At 41.3% G+C, this 16,281-nt stretch overlaps 1 long non-coding RNA gene across 1 annotated transcript in view; it reads right to left on the bottom strand.

Moving 5' to 3' along the window:
* Nucleotides 1-16,281, bottom strand: part of LOC117095633 — a 148,733-nt gene that overhangs the window by 102,632 nt on the left and 29,820 nt on the right. The window contains exon 2 of the long non-coding RNA XR_004442116.1: nucleotides 5,545-5,603. This is a non-coding gene — a long non-coding RNA (uncharacterized LOC117095633). The remainder of the gene's footprint in view (nucleotides 1-5,544; nucleotides 5,604-16,281) is intronic.

The following is a 16,281-nucleotide window of genomic DNA, read 5'->3' as shown; positions in this document are numbered from 1 at the left end:
AGTTTCCCCCATGCTGTTCTTGTGATAATGAGTGAGTTTCACGAGATCTGATGGTTTTATAAGTGTCTGGCATTTCCCTTGCTTGTACCACCTCCATTTTGCTGCCCTGTGCAGAAGATGCCTGCTTCTCGCTTTCCTTCTGCCATGATTGTAAGTTTCCTGAGACCTCCCCAGCCATATGGAACTGTGAGTCAATCAAACCTCTTTCCTTTATAAATTACCATCTCAGGTATTTCTTCATAGCAGTGTGAAAATGAACTAATACAAAATATGTAGTTACTGGTGAACAAGAATTCAGAGGCTGATCTGAAAGGATCAAATCAACTGGACCTATGTTAAATGTGGCCTGTATTTAAACCCTTTGCTGAATCTTTATACTTTTTCCTTGAAGCTACTGTCTTCCATTAATGAGGAAAGATGTAGGAGAATTCTTATTTTATACTGTTTCACTTGGTTGACAGATGTAGGTTGATAATGAGTAAGGAGCCTTTAACAAGTGAGAAGGGTCCCAGATATGGGCTCTTTCCTTGGCTCTATAAACTTTATTAAATATTTCTATTATAAGACATGACTTATAAGAAATGCTGATTATCTTCAGGGCTTGTATTTAGCTGGTGTGGCTCTGTATTAACATATTGAAATTATTTGGTACCCTTAAAATTATCCCAAATCCCCTCCCACACCACTGCTGGGTCCTCCTGACCTCCCCATTATCTAGCAAATTAGCTCTAGGTCACTTCTGATTGGTTTGGTGTCTATTTCATCTAGTTATTAACTGTTTTTCACATTGTCTCAGTTCTCTTAATTATCTTGCTTTTCTATGCCTGGAGATAAGCTAGATTGATGGTAGGGTTTACAGAATACTTTTTATAAGTAAGTCATTTTCCATTATGAAAAGAACCTTTTATTTCAAGTACTGTGTTCCTTTGGAGACCCTACTAATGTAGTCAACAAAGCAAGAAGGAACTAGAAATTATAACATATCATGTACCCAGTGCTTCTCCGCCCCTAGCTTCTTGTGGCAATCCCTGCATTACCCTCTCTGCCCTCTTGTGCCATGCGTGAGTCCTCTTGCCATCCCACCCCCCATACACCTGACGCCCAAATTGGTTTTCCTCATTCAGCTTGCCTTACTTGGGACATGCCATGTTTACACTTTCACAGATTCCTCCCATTCTTTTTATATACCCCATCCATGACCCAAACTACTTGAAGGAGAACTCCACTGGGTTCTCATCCTTAGGACCCTGCTTTTGGCATTCAAAGGAATCAATTAGCTCCACATTTCACTGCTGTAGGGATCATTGATATTACTGTGAGAATGCAAGATTTTCTCTCACTGATTACTTGATGACAATAAAAGATCTGATATTCTGCATTTCCATGTAGCATTTTAATTCAAGTCTGGAAATGTGGCTAAAAGTCTCTTATTTTTTGAGACAGGGTCCTGCCTCACCCAAGCTGGGGTGCAGTGGCCCTTTGAGGCTTATGACAGCCTCCAACTTCTGGGATCAAGTGATCCTCAGCCTCCCAATGTTCTTTGTAGACAGCCTGATGGAGTCTCATGGCACAAGAAGATTGAAACAGTGTCTCCAATTTTAATAAATTTTTGCAATACAAAAAAAAAAAAAAGAGAATGCAGGATTTGTATCTAGTAAGCTGTGTTTTAACTGTGACATTTTGGAGGCAGAATTCTCACCTGTCCTTTGTTAGCCAATCCAAATGACACTCTCAATCATGAGTGCTACAGGCCTGGATAGTGATGCTGACTGACGAGGCTGACTGAACCTGGCAGGACCTCCACTGCTCATGCTTACATCCCATCTGTGTGAAAGTCCTTTCCAGGAGAATAAGCATTTTCCAAAATTGTACAGATATCTCCCAAATGAAGCAGAGCTGTTTACACCATTATTTAGTGAGTTTAAGAGACTGTTCACAGTGCCTGCCTGCATGGAGCAAGCAAGGAAATAATAAATCAGTCTGATTTTAACTTTTCGGGACGACTGGATTGGATCCCAAGTCATCACGTTGTTATGGTGTCTTTGATTTGCTTTGGCTCTAGAGTTACTACTAAGGAATAATCTCTAATCCAGTTGCACTCACCCTTCTCTCAAGTCATCTTGTGTTCAGTAAGGATATACATTACTCATTGGTATATGGTTTCAAAAGGTTTCAAACACCAGGAATATATGACTCTACTTCTTGTAGCACAATCCATTACCCATAACTGACTGCCTGATACTTCAGACCACAAATATTTAAAATCTGCTCACTTCTTGCTCATTTTAATTCATCAAAGAATCTATGATTAAAAATAGAATTTATTTCAGCTTTTGAGTTTTCTGTGAAAGAGTCTTCATATTCTGCCTTGGTCTATATTTTAGAAGGAGACTTTTGCCTTACACTGTCCCCGTTTTGGTATTTAAGAAAAAATATTGGAACATACAGGTTTGCTAAAAATGACCCAAACTACTTGAAGGAGAAACAGTAGCCAAGAGCGTGGGGGTGGCAATGGCAAAGATGTTGCCGGTTTTCAGAAATATCAAGACCATCTGCTATGTCAACAACATTTCTGCCACAGTCAAAACCAGCTGGTGAGAGGAAAGTCTCTCGGGCTGTCAGGTTCTAACACGAGTGAAGACGGCCCTCTCTAAAGGGGAAGTGTGTTTTAGAAGAGGCCTGACAGCTGGGGAGAGAGCCTGTGGGGAGTTGCAGGCCACAACAAGGTCCGGGTTTGCAAACAAAGCATAGATCAGACTGCTGATGAGGGTGTGATCATCAGAGGCAGCCATCAAGACTTAATTCTACTTGTCCTGGACATGTCTCAAGAATGCATTAGTCACACATAAGGCATTTATAGATGTGAGACACCACATTACTCACTGGAGCTTCACGTTCACACCTTGACTGGAGATATTATGGGACATCATTAGATCCTGTTATCTCCTTTTCTTCCTGTAGCTGTCCTGGAAGAGCATGATGAGGTGGGGTGGGGTGGGAGGCTGTCTTAAGAATATTCTGGGCAGTGGTGCAGTACATGAACTACTTAGTCAGAGGACACACCAGCGGAGGTGGAGAATGGAGAGTGCTCTCCCAGGAAAACATTTTTCTAGGCTGTGTTTACTCAGAAAGCAAGTCATTCTTGCCACTATTCATTTCCTCCTGCAAAGCTCATGATTCTAGTTAATCAAATGGCTTCATAAAGAATGCCATTATTATTTCAAGACAGGCAGAACTGTAATCTGATAGAAAGTACAACAAAGACCTGCATTATATCAGGTATATCATTAAAATCAATTGTACTTTGTTTTCAACTTTACAGAATATTGGGGTCAGTAAAACCTTGTCATTTGTAAGTCTAATCTTTTGTATTTAGATGTTACATTTGATCTCTTTCAAACCACTATAATAATTAGGAATACTATAAAAGTAATGTAACTTATGGAGTCTTTATGTGTGTGTGTGCTTCTATAAATGTTCCTTCTGGTTTGGAATCTAACTATTGGCCACTACTCTTCTATGTTACTATGTTAATTGTTTTTCAAGAAAATAAGCAAGTGATCATCTCTATTTTAGTACATCTTAGATAGTGTCTTACAAACCCGAATGATTTTTTCTGTGTAAAAACAGAATGGCCCACCTTCCTAATTTGACTTTATTTATATAGGTAATTCTCAGAATCACCATAGATCCTGTTCCCAAGACGATTCACTTGAATAACTCATAAGATTGCCTTCACTGCACTGTTGTCTAAATGTGAACCTTGCAGAGATTCTTTTTCATGACAGTTCATAAATATTCTATTTCCTTTTTAGCCAGACTTGTCGCTAACCAAACATTTATAGTCAACATTTGTGAGATGGCTATCAAGACTTAATTCTGCCTCCCCATACTAAAGATATTTATGTACTTACAAAAACAGCTACTTGGATTCTTTAATGACAGCTTTAAATCTTTCTCCTAAAACAGTGATTCTGCTATTTTCAAGTCTGGCCGGGAGCAGCGTGCTAACTATGCAACATGTGACTTTAGCCTGCAGGTACACTGCTACTGAGATATCATGGTCTGGTGGATAGAGTGTGACAATAATCTACTCTCTCATTCTACCCTGAGGTCTCAGGTGACCCTGAGTGAGTCATTTGACCTTGTTTTTGCATTTCAAGTGTCTTTCCACAACAATGGAAAAAATATTTGCATCTGTTCTCTTTGCAGGGATGCTTCTAATATTGCTTTCTTTCTTCCTGTTATACACATTCTTTTTATTATTGTTTTTCTGTTTAATATTCCCTATGATGTGACCATCCAGCATTCCTGACTGACTGTGTAATTATTGCAGAGAGTCACAGGAAATTTTTTTTCAAGCAGGAAGTTGAGTTAGAAAGATTAGGCAACAGTAAAGTCCCCATGATTCCCTTTGTTTCTCATTCTTCGTTGAAAGTTTGTCTACCATGGGCCAGACACGGTGGCTCACGCCTGTAACCCCAGCACTCTGGGAGGCCGAGGTGGGTGGATCATGAGGTCAGGAGACGGAGACCATCCTGGCTAACACAGTGAAACCCCGTCTCTACTGAAAATACAAAAAATCAGCCAGGTATGGTGGCGGGTGCCTGTAGTCCCACCTAGTTGGGAGGCTGAGGCAGGAGCATGGCTTGAACCCAGGAGGAGGAGGTTGCAGTAAGCTGAGATGGCGCCACTGCACTCCAGCCTGAGTGACAGAGCAAGACTCTGTCTCAAAAAAAAAAAAAAGAAAAGAAAAGAGAAAGAAAGTTTGTCTACCACTAACTCCATTTTCTAAAATTGCCTTCTTTCTTTCACATCTGCCCCATGCCTCCTCCTTATTCCTTTTTCATATATTTCACATTTGTTTTCTTTTGTTTTTTTGTTTTTTTTTTTGAGACGGAGTCTCGCTCTGTCACCCGGGCTGGAGTGCAGTGGCCGGATCTCAGCTCACTGCAAGCTCCGCCTCCCGGGTTCACGCCATTCTCCTGCCTCAGCCTCCCGAGTAGCTGGGACTACAGGCACCTGCCACCTCGCCCGGCTAGTTTTTTGCATTCTTTAGTAGAGATGGGGCTACATATTACTAAATGCTGGTATTTTGGAGATGATTTATTTATCCAGCCAACATGTAATCAATAAAAAGGCTAAAGGGCTGTCATGCAGAAACCAAACAAGTTAGAAGAGAGGTTTAAAGAGACAGATTTTGACTCAATATAAGTGTTTCAGGCCAGGCACAGAGGCTCATGCCTGTAATCCCAGCACTTTGGGAGGCCAAGTTGGGCATATCACCTGAAGTATTCAAGTTCAAGACCAACCTGACCAACATGTTCAAACCTCATCCCTACTAAAAATACAAAAATTAACCACGTGGAGTGGTGCATGCCTATAATCCCAGCTACTCAGGAGGCTGAGGCAGGAGAATCACTTGAATCCGGGAGGCAGAGATTGCAGTGAGCCCAGATTGCACCATTGCACTCCAGCCAGGGTGACAAGAGTGAAATTCTGTCTCAAAAAATAAAATAAGGGTTTCTTCTCACATAAACTCACCTGGATGTGAGTCCTGTAGGATGGAGAGCATTGCACAGCCAGCAGAAGGTGGTGATGTGCTGAAAAGAAGAGGAATTCTGGTCACCACAACAAGCTTCATGCAACTACCAGAGTTGCACCGACTGGGCCAGCAGAATCACTGACTTGTTCAGTAAGGTTGTCAGAACAAGTTCAATGGAAGCAAGAGTTGGTAACAGTGGGCCCCATTCAGTTACTGGGAAGGAAGCTTGACAAGATAGAACCAAAGTGGCAGGCTGCAGTGTGAGCTCAGCGTTTAGGCTTTCAGAACTTTATCCCATCCTCTGCAGTGGCTACAGAACCACCATCACCACAGCAGGTAAATTCCTAGGCAGAAAGGGATGGGTCCCCAGGGAAACTCAACCTTCAAGCCAAGGACAATCTAAAACCTGAAAACCAAAGTGTAAATCCACAAACCAGACTGAGAGCTCCCATTTCTGTTTGGCATGCTCTCTCCAAATTGGTCCTTTTCCTTCACCTATTTTACGTATGCATACCCTTCCCCAATAGGTCCTCTACACTATTGTGCCTAATTCTGAATTGTGCTTTTTCAAACATATCCACAGACCAACCACCATGCACTTTCCCATTTCAGGCCCATAAATATCCCTAGACTTAGCCTCATGGCTGGCAACCCACCTTCAGGTCTCCTCTCACTGTCAAGAGCATTTCTGTTGCTCAATAAATTCTATTCTGCCTTACTCACTTTCCGGTGTCTGTGTACCTCATTCTTCTCAGTTGTGGTACAAGAACTCGGAACTTGTTGAACTACAAGAGTAAAAGAGCTGTAACACTAGTATTAGAAAGAAACTGGGATTTTGGGCAGTGTAACCATGCAGGGCTGAGTACAGTGGTTCAGGCAAGTAATCCCAACATTTTGGGAAGCCAAAGTGGGCAGATCACTTGAACCCAGGGAATTGAAATTAGCCCTGGGCAACATGGCGAAACCCCATCTCTACAAAAACTACAAAAAAATTAGCTGGGTTTCGTGGTGCATGCCTATAATCCTAGCTACTCAGGAGACTGAAGTGGCAGAATCACCTGAACCCAAGAAGTCAAGGCTGCAGTGAGCTGTGATCACACCACTGCACTCTAGCCTGGATGACAGTGAAACCTTGTCAAAAAAACAAAACAAACAACAACAATAACAAAAAAAAAAAGAAAAAAAACATGCACACTACTGAGAAGTAGCAGGGGAAAGGCAGCCCTGGCCCCCAGAAGCTGGTCTAGCCACACAGTTATGTCAAGTTATTCTCCTGTTAAACATAAACAGTCTCACAGAATACCAACATCAAACAAGGTTACTCTGAGACCATGATAAACTGAGGTAAAACAAGTCCACTTCATAATTTTATCCAAGGAAAGATAAAACCAAGGTCACTATGCTACCCACAAAATACCAGATATCTCCTCTTTTGGCCAAAATGTGTGACTGCTACTTTATAATTAATCTACCATCTCTATAAATAAGATTCATTAAGATACCCAATTATAGAATTGCCCCCACTTTCTGACAGCGTTCAGTCTAGAGTGAATACCTGCTTCTGGACCCTCTCTGACATCACTCAACCAAAGTCCAAATCCTGTAAAAGGGTCTTTCTAACACCCTCTCTGAGACACCTCATAGTTCCCTATGGTATATGTTCTCCTTCTGCAATACATTATAAATTCTATTTATTTGATTATAGGTGTGTTCCTGGTGGTATTTGTCTGGAGGCTGTGTAATGCTCTCCATCCTACAGGACTCATATCCAGGTGAGTTTATGTGAGAAGAAACCCTTATTTTATTTTTTGAGACAGAATTTCACTCTTGTCACCCTGGCTGGAGTGCAATGGTGCAATCTGGGCTCACTGCAATCTCTGCCTCCCGGATTCAAGTGATTCTCCTGCCTCAGCCTCCTGAGTAGCTGGGATTATAGGCATGCACCACCCCACGTGGTTAATTTTTATATTTTTAGTAGAGATGAGGTTTGAACATGTTGGTCAGACAAATACAAATACAAAGTTAGATTCAAAATAGAAACTCAGTTCCAAGAAATTGGCATACATTTAGACAATGAGCACTTATTAAAGCTGCAAAGTTAAGAGTTACTCAAACAGCCAAGACTTGCCCCGGGGTTGTGAAATTAGTTCTCACCATGATTTAATTCCAAACCACACCAGAAAAAAAAGAGTTGATGTCACAATTCTGTCTGCAAGTGAGATTTGGGGGGTTACAAAATATACTGGGCCTGCAGCGCAGAGTTAGGAAAAGAAACTGCAAAGAGGGAGGGAAGCTGTAAGCTGAGCTGTTTTAATAATGCTCTATACATTCTGGACTCTTAGAGACCAGAATCTTTATGCTCAGAATTGTCCAATCTGTCAATCTCTTGGAGACACATTAAAGAAAACCAAATGATAATAATGCAGTTGCTAGGATCTAGGAAAATCTTAAGAAAATCTATCTTTGAGTCATTTTATACTATATCCCTTTATTTAGTTAATTTAGTTTACATGCTCTTTCTCTCTCTGTCTCTTGCTCTCTGTCTCACACACACACATATGTTATCAATATATCCTTTTTTCTATTTTCAAGCCTCTAATACATACTCTATTAGAAGGCTAGGTGTTCTAACTTGGTTTATTCTCTGCTTAAAGCAGTGAGACTCGACTTGGCTGCACATTAAAATGGATGGAGCGTGTTAAAATAAATAAATAAATAAAACCTCAGTGCCCAGGCCACACTCCAGTCCAATTAAATTGGAATATCTGGAATAACATCCTGCTATTGGATTTTTTTTTTTTCTTATTCTTCATTCCAATGGGCAGCCAAGATCGAGACCCACTGGCTTAGAGTTATTCCTTCCCCAGATAAGGGTCTCATTATGTAACTGGCGAGTCCCTTTCAAATAACAGGCCATACCCTTCAGCTACATTCCTCTAACACAGCTATTCTTAACCAGCCTGCAGACACCACCTGGGGGGTTATAATCTGAGCGTTCTTGGGTGAACTCAGTCAGCTGTTTTGATCCTAAAGAGTAATAGAAGCTTGAGGACCACCACTCTTTCACCAGGTACAAAAGGGTAACAATATTTAAAATAATTAAGAACAGGTTGGTACCAACCAATCAGAATTGTGCTGGGGTTGGGGTAGCATACTAGATATCAAATCTTAATTACTGGACCAAAATGAAGCACAGGGAATCCTAAGGAAGTGTATTAGTCCACTCTCAAGCTGCTAATAAAGACATACCTGAGACTCCGTAACTTATAAAGGAAAGAGGTTTAACTGACTCACAGTTCCACAGAACTGGGGAGGCCTCAGAAAACTTACAATCATGGCAGAAGGGGAAGCAAACACACCCTTCTTCACATGGTGACAGCAAGGAGAAGTGCCAAGGAAAGGAGGTAAAGCTCCTCATAACACCATCAGATCTCATGAGAACTCACTGTCATGAGAACAGGATGAAGGAAGCCACCCCCATAATTTAATTATTTCTACCTGGGACCTCCTACAACATATGGGGATTATGAGAACTACAATTCAAAATGAGATTTGTGTGGGGACACAGCCAAATCCTATCATTCCACCCCTGGCCCTTCCTAAATCTCATGTCCTCACATTTCAAAATACAACCATGCCTTCTCAACAGTACCCTAAAGTCTTAACTCATTGCAGCATTAACCCAAAAGTCCAAGCCAAAAGTCTCATCTGAGACAAGGCAAGCCCCTTCCACCTAGGAGCCCGTAAAATCAAAAACAAGTGAGTTACTTCCTAGGTACAGGCATTGGGTAAATATACCTGTTCCAAATGGGAGAAATTGGCTAAAACCAAGGGACTACAGGCCCCTTGCAAGCCCAAAATCCAATAGGGCAGTCAATAAATCTTAAAGTTTCAAAATGATCTTGTTTGAATCCATGTCTCACATCCAGGTCATACAGATGCAAGAGGTGGGCTCCCATGGCCTTGGGCAGTGCCACTCCTGTGGCTTTGCAGGGTACAACCCCCATCCTGGCTGCATTCATGGGCTGCCTTTGAGTGCCCACAGCTTTTCCACATGCATGGTGCAAGCGGTCAGTGAATCTACCATTCTGGGGTCTGGAGGACAATGGCCTCTTCTCATATTTCCACTAGGAAATGGCCAAGTGGGGACTCTGTGTGGAGGTTCCAACCCCACATTTCCCTTCTGCATTGCCCTGGCAGATTCTCCATGAAGGCTTTGCCCCTGTAGCAGACTTCTGCCTGGACATCTGGGCATTTCCATACATCCTCTGAAATCTAGGTCAAGGTTCCCAAACCTCAGTTCTTGACTTCTGTGCACCCACAGGCTCAACACCACATGTAAGTCATCAAGCCTGGGGCTTACACCCTCTGAAGCCACAGCCTGAGCTGTACGTTGGCACCTTTTAGCCACAGCTGGAGCTGAAGCAGCTGTGATGCCAGGCACCATGTCCCAAGGCTGCATAGAACTGGGGGGTCCTGGGTCCAGCCCAGGAAACAATTTTTCCCTCCTAGGCCTCCAGCCTGTGATGGAGAGGCTTCTCCAAAGGTCTCTGACATGCCCTGGAGACATTTTCCCTGTTGCCTTTGTGGTTAGCATTTGGCTCCTTGTAACTTATGCGAATTTCTGCAGCCAGCTTGACTTTATCCCCAGAAAATGGGTTTTTCTTTTCTACTGCATCATTAGGCTGCAAATTTTCCAAACTTTTATGCTCTATCACCTCTTGAATGCTTTACTGCTTATAAATTTCTTCCACCAGATACCCTAAATTATCTCTCTCAATTTCAAAGTTCCACAGATCTCTGGTGGCAAAATGCCACCAGTCCCTTTGCTAAAGCATAATGAGTCACCTTTGCTCTAGTTTCAAACTATTTCCTCATCTCCATCTGAGACCATCTCAGCCTGGACTTTATTGTTCATATCACTATCAGCATTTTGGTCAAAGTCATTCAACAAATCTCTAGGAAGTCCTAAACTTTCCCAAATCTTACTGTTTTCTGAGCTCTCTAAATCTCTAGGAAGTTCCAAACTTTCCCACATTTTCTTGTCTTCTTCTGAGCCCTCCAAATGGTTCCAGCCTCTGCTTGATACCCAGTTTCAAACTCACTTCCACATTTTTGGGTATCTTTACAGCAGCACCCCCGCCCCAACTCTCTGCAGTACCAATTTACTGTATTAGTCCATTCTCATGCTGCTAATAAATATATACGGGAGACTGGGTAATTTATAAAGGAAAGCGGTTTAATTGACTCACAGTTTCGCAGGACTAGGGAGGCCTCAGGAAACTTACAATCTGGCAGAAGGGGAAGCACACGCATTCTTCTTCACATGACAGCAGCAAGGAGACGTGTCAAGCAAAAGGAAGAAAAGTCACTTATAAAACCATCGGAACTCACTTACTATCACAAGAACAAGATGGGGAAAACTGCCCCTACGATTTAATTATCTCCACCTGGTCCCTCCCACAACACGTGGGGATTACGGGAACTACAATTCAAGATGAGATTGGATGGGGACACAGTAAAACCATATCAGGAAGGGATCAGAGAATCCAGGGCAACAAAGGATCATTTAGAGGATCTGGAACAGTCACTATCAACCAGTAAAGAGGTACTTTAATAATTTTAACATTTAATACAGGCTTTCCTGTGAGTACCACCTGAATGTCAGCCTTGTGCAAGCCTACTGCTAGGATAGCACCTATCCTCCTTGTAATGTAACTGTATATTGCTATTTGACAACCTGTTATGTGCTCAATGAATGCCTGATAAATGGATAAGTGAATGGACTTTGCCTAACACAGATGCCCCTTTTATTTTTTCTTACAATTTGTCAAAAGATTTCCTCTTTTATAACATAGTTAACTTCTTAGTGTCTTGATAATTGCAAAGACTGTAAAGAGTTTCATTGTTACATTTTTTTCAATATTGCATATACTGTAAGTCTACCATGTGGTTAGGTGTTATAAGGAATAACAGACGAGATTTCTGAGTTCCAGGTATTTGGAAATACCTGTGCCTCCAAGTTAAACCTTCGTGCTATTTCATTTCATGGTGCTACCAAGACCTATGGAATCAGCACCCAGGGGAAGCATCTACAATGGTGGCATCTCAGATCCCATGGTTGGCCACTGAAGAAGGGTGTTTGGGGACATGAAGATTTTCCTGTTACTTTCATAGGCACAAGAGATAACATTTCCTGTCAATATCGAGTCACATGTTGCTTGATGTATGTTATTATAAAAGACTTCTCTTAGTCTAATTACCTAACATTACACTGGAAGTCAAGGTCAAAATAGGCAACTGTCATAACTCCAATATGTCAGTAGTTCACTTAATTTTTATGTCTCCCTCTTGAAGAAGGCTAAACAAACCACCAACAGGAATGAAGCAGAAAGAACTGCGTTTGATTCCACAGACAGGACCCATAGTGAGTGATGAGCATCTGCTTCAGTATTTTACAATTCTTAAAGTGGTTTATTAATTATAAAAATTTTCCAAGTTGAAAGAATCTAGGCAAATAAATTTTATTCATGTTTTTAAATGTATGACTAATATATTTTATTTGGTTTAAATATTTGATATGCATACAATGATTCAATATGATACATGCATTGTAATCAGTCTTGAGAATCAATTATTACACTTATTATAGTGAAATATCCACCCAAAGGTGCTCTCATATGCATATAGTGTCAGAAATAAAAGAAACATGGTTGCCCCTTGGCTAAGACCCTAACTTTCAGGACTGCCTTCCTGGACTTTTTTCAAATGATGCATCCACAGAACAAATGAATATCTTGACTTTGGACACACGATACTATCTGTATCTCACTACTTTGACTCCAATTTGGCTATGGGATTTTCCCTCTCTTTATCTTGGAATGTTTCTTTGCTATAGTAGCATTAATAATTTTTATAATTAGTTAATATTTAATATCAACTCATGAAGATAAACACTGACCTGCTCCATCAATGACTGAAATAAATTGTCCAGCTTTCTACGAAACAAGAAAAGTCCATTTTCATGTTGTTGATGGGAAACAGATGGAATGAGCGACCATAATTTAATTTAATAACAGCATGCAGCTCTTATTATTCAGGGACTTAATTTGATTATTCGTATTCTTATGATAAATGTCTGCATAACATTGAATTTTACGCCAGTTATTTAAATACCTAAACAAAGCTTAACATTCCATTAAGGTCAATCTTCTGAAAATAAGCTGTAAGTTTATATTCTTTTAATGTATTCTATCTTTGACATCTCTCTGTATTTGATTTTTATGAACACCTGTTTCTATAGGAGACGGCTGGGTGAATTTGTGACTGGAATTACTCATAAGCAGGAAAACATGCTGGGAACTCTTTTGAAGAGATGAAGCCTCGATGAAGGGCCTAGATCATACCAAAGTGAAGTTGAGAGATACTTATAGAAGAGCTGGCTCCATGAAGATTAAAAAAACATCAAATCCAAAGTATGGAGAATAAATTCAAGCCCGGTCCTACCCGGTCACATTGTTAACAAGGTCTAAATTAACTAGGATGGAATGAGGAACTGGGAGTTGTCTACAACACCAGCTGTCAACTAGTCATGAAAGACAAGGTCATTCTCCAAATTTTCAATTGGAGGCAAGGCAAAAAAGCAAATACAGGTATACCTTGTTTTGTTGCATTTTGCTTTGTTGCATTTTTTACAAATTGGAGGTCTGTGGCAACCCTGCATTGAGCAAGTCTATCAGCATTATTTTTCTCACTGTGTGTCTCTGCCTCACATTTTGGAATTCTCACAATATTTCAAACTCATTCATTATTATTGTCTCTTTTACGTTGATCTATGCTGAGTGATCTTTGAGTTATCATTGTAATTGTTTGGGAGCACCTCAAATGACACCCATATGAAACAGTGAACTTAATTGGTAAATGTTGTGTGTGTTCTGACTCCTTCACCAACCAGACATTCCTCAATCTCTCACCCTCTCCTCAGACCTCCCTCTTCTCTGACACATAGCAATATTGAAATTAGGCCAGTTAATAACCCTACAATGGCCTCTACGTGTTCAAGTGAAAGAAAGAGTCACATGTCTCTCTCTTAAAATAAAAAGCTAGACATGATTAAGTTTAGTGAGAAAGTCATGTGGAAAACAGAGACAGGCTAAAATCTCGGGCCTCTTGGATCAAAGAGCCACATTGTGAATGCAAAGGAAAAGCTCTTGAAGGAAATTAAAAGTGCCACTCTGGTGAACACATGAATGATTTTTTAAAAAGTGAAGCAGCCTATCATTGATATGTAGAAAGTCTGAGTGGTATGGATAGAAGCTCAAACCACTACAACAATCCCATAAATCAAAGCCTAATCCAGCTCAAAGCTCTCAGCATCAAGATTCAACCCTGAGGAAAAAAAAAAAAATTCCAACTTGCTGAAGGCCCAGATAATTGTTAGCATTGTTTACCAATAAAGTATTTTTAAATTGAGGTTTGCTTTTTTTTTTTTTTAAATGGAGTCTCACTATGTCACCCAGGCTGGAGTGCAGTGGTAGAATCTTGGCGTGCTGCAACCTCCACTTCCAGGTTCAAATAATTCTCCTGCTTCAGCCTTCCAAGTAGCTGGGGTAAATTACAGGCGCACACCATCATGCTCAGCTAATTTTTTTTGCATTTTTAGTAGAGACGGGGATTTGCCTTGTTGGCAAGGCTAGTCTCAAACTCCTGACCTTAGGTGATCCACCCATCTCGGCCTCCCAAAGTGCTGGGATTACAGGCTTGAGCCACCATGCCCAGCTGGGTATGCATATTTTTTAGACATAATGCTATTGCACACTTAATACACAATAGCATAGTGTAAACACAACTTTTATTTGCAATGGGAGACCAAAAAATTTGTATGACTTGCTTCATTGCAACACCCACTTTATTGCAGTGGGCTGGAAATGAATTTGCAGTATCTCTGAGTTAGGCTTGTATGGAAAAACCAGGGGCATGAATTAGAATGAAATGGCAATGGTAGGCTCCCCAACCCACCATGGAAATATCAGAGTTAGCACTGCAGCCCCCATCCTACCTACTCCCGTTGGGTCACATAGGATGGGCAATTACTGATAGGGTTACAACGGGAGGTTGTTGTCAAGCACATCAGTGTCCATTTGCTTCTGGGCACTGGAACATCAAGAATGGCAATCTGAAGAATATTCCAGATCCTCTGGGCTACTGACTGGGAGACAACAAAAAGATACTTATGATAAGTTAGTTAGAAAGCGGAATGAAAGGCACAGATGAAATAGAAATAATACAAAGTCTCAGGACTTACTGATTTTTGTGTATTATGAGTAAATCAGGTCAGTTTTAGAGTATGCTTCACTCTAGCAAGACCAAGTTGTTCAAATGCAAATTGGCTTTCAATAAAAGTAAAACGGGCTCAAAATAAATCAAATTAAAAGACATTTTTTCACTAAAACATTGGGTGATAAAACCAAAGGCCATGCCAGTGCTGCTCACTGCTTTCCAATGAATGAACCATCAATTTATTCATCTGATAAATATTTGTTGAGCAAATAACATGTGATAAGCACTGTTCTAGGCACTAAACCAGACACAAGAGTTATCCTAACAGGATGAGGTTCATAGAACATGAGCAAGAAAAATGTAAAATAATTCCAGAGAATGACTGTCACAGGGAGGAAATAAAGTGGGTTCCCGTGACAGAGAATGACTGTGGAGGGGAGGTGGAGTACTTCTTTCAGCAAAGTGGTCAGGAAAGGTCTTCTGGAGAAGCGGTAGTGTTTCACTGAGACCTGAGTGGTGAAAAGAGGGTAACAGGGGAACAGAGACCAAGCAGAGGAGCAAGCTGGATCAGCTATGAGGGATCAAGCACTGCATGTGCTTGATGAACTGGTTTTAGGCCCAAGATATTTCAGTCTTTATGATTTAATTTGCCCTACAGCCTTCATGCTCACCTAAGAGACAGAGATAATGACCTGGAGAAAAAGAGAGCCACTGAGGAGGACTATACCGTATCTGTTATCCAGCCTGGGTGCAGAGACCACTCCTGCAAGAAATGAATGGAGCTGCGACAGGCCAAAGATGGAGGAAGGCACTTTTTTCACAAGGGGCACCTGACACCAAGCTCCAGGGGACAAAGCACATTTCCAAGTAGAGGAGGGGCCTACCCCCATTTCTTTAAGAAGCCCAGTGTGACTCAGGCTCATTGTGCACAAAAGAAGGAAACAACACTATTTTTACACCTGGAAAGCTTCAGAAAGTGCAGATATCAGCATATTTATGGAGGACTGCACCATTGAGATGGTGCAAAGTGTAACTCTCAGGGGCCCTGGGAAGGAAGAGACTCCGTGAATGAGCCAGGGTGGAGGAGCAGCAGAAGACTTTTGACAAGCACATATAAGACACCCCATCTCCTAGGTGTATTTTGTGTCTACATGCAACAACGATGAGTCAGAGAAGTGTGAGGCATGTCACCATGTCCCCAGCCACAAAATCCCCTACAATGTCACCCTCTTCTCCCAATCTTCCCTTCACCTTTTCGTTCCCCCGAGGATATGGTTTTTCTCTGCTTCCCTCTTTAGCGATGGCTATTTTCCCTCCTAGGTCTGGAGATGGAGTAGGTGTCCTCATTGCTCCTTATTGCCCCTTTCAGAGAATTCTCCCTCCCTCTTCCCTATATCCTCCCCAACCTTAAGGCTCATATCATTGCTGTTATAAACTGAATCATGACCCCCCTCAAA

The sequence above is a fragment of the Trachypithecus francoisi genome, unplaced genomic scaffold (genome assembly GCF_009764315.1).
Source record: "Trachypithecus francoisi isolate TF-2019V2 unplaced genomic scaffold, Tfra_2.0 Lachesis_group14, whole genome shotgun sequence".
NCBI lineage: Eukaryota > Metazoa > Chordata > Mammalia > Primates > Cercopithecidae > Trachypithecus > Trachypithecus francoisi.
The sequence above is the reverse complement of the archived record's forward strand: the minus strand, read 5'-3'. Positions and strand labels throughout refer to the sequence as shown.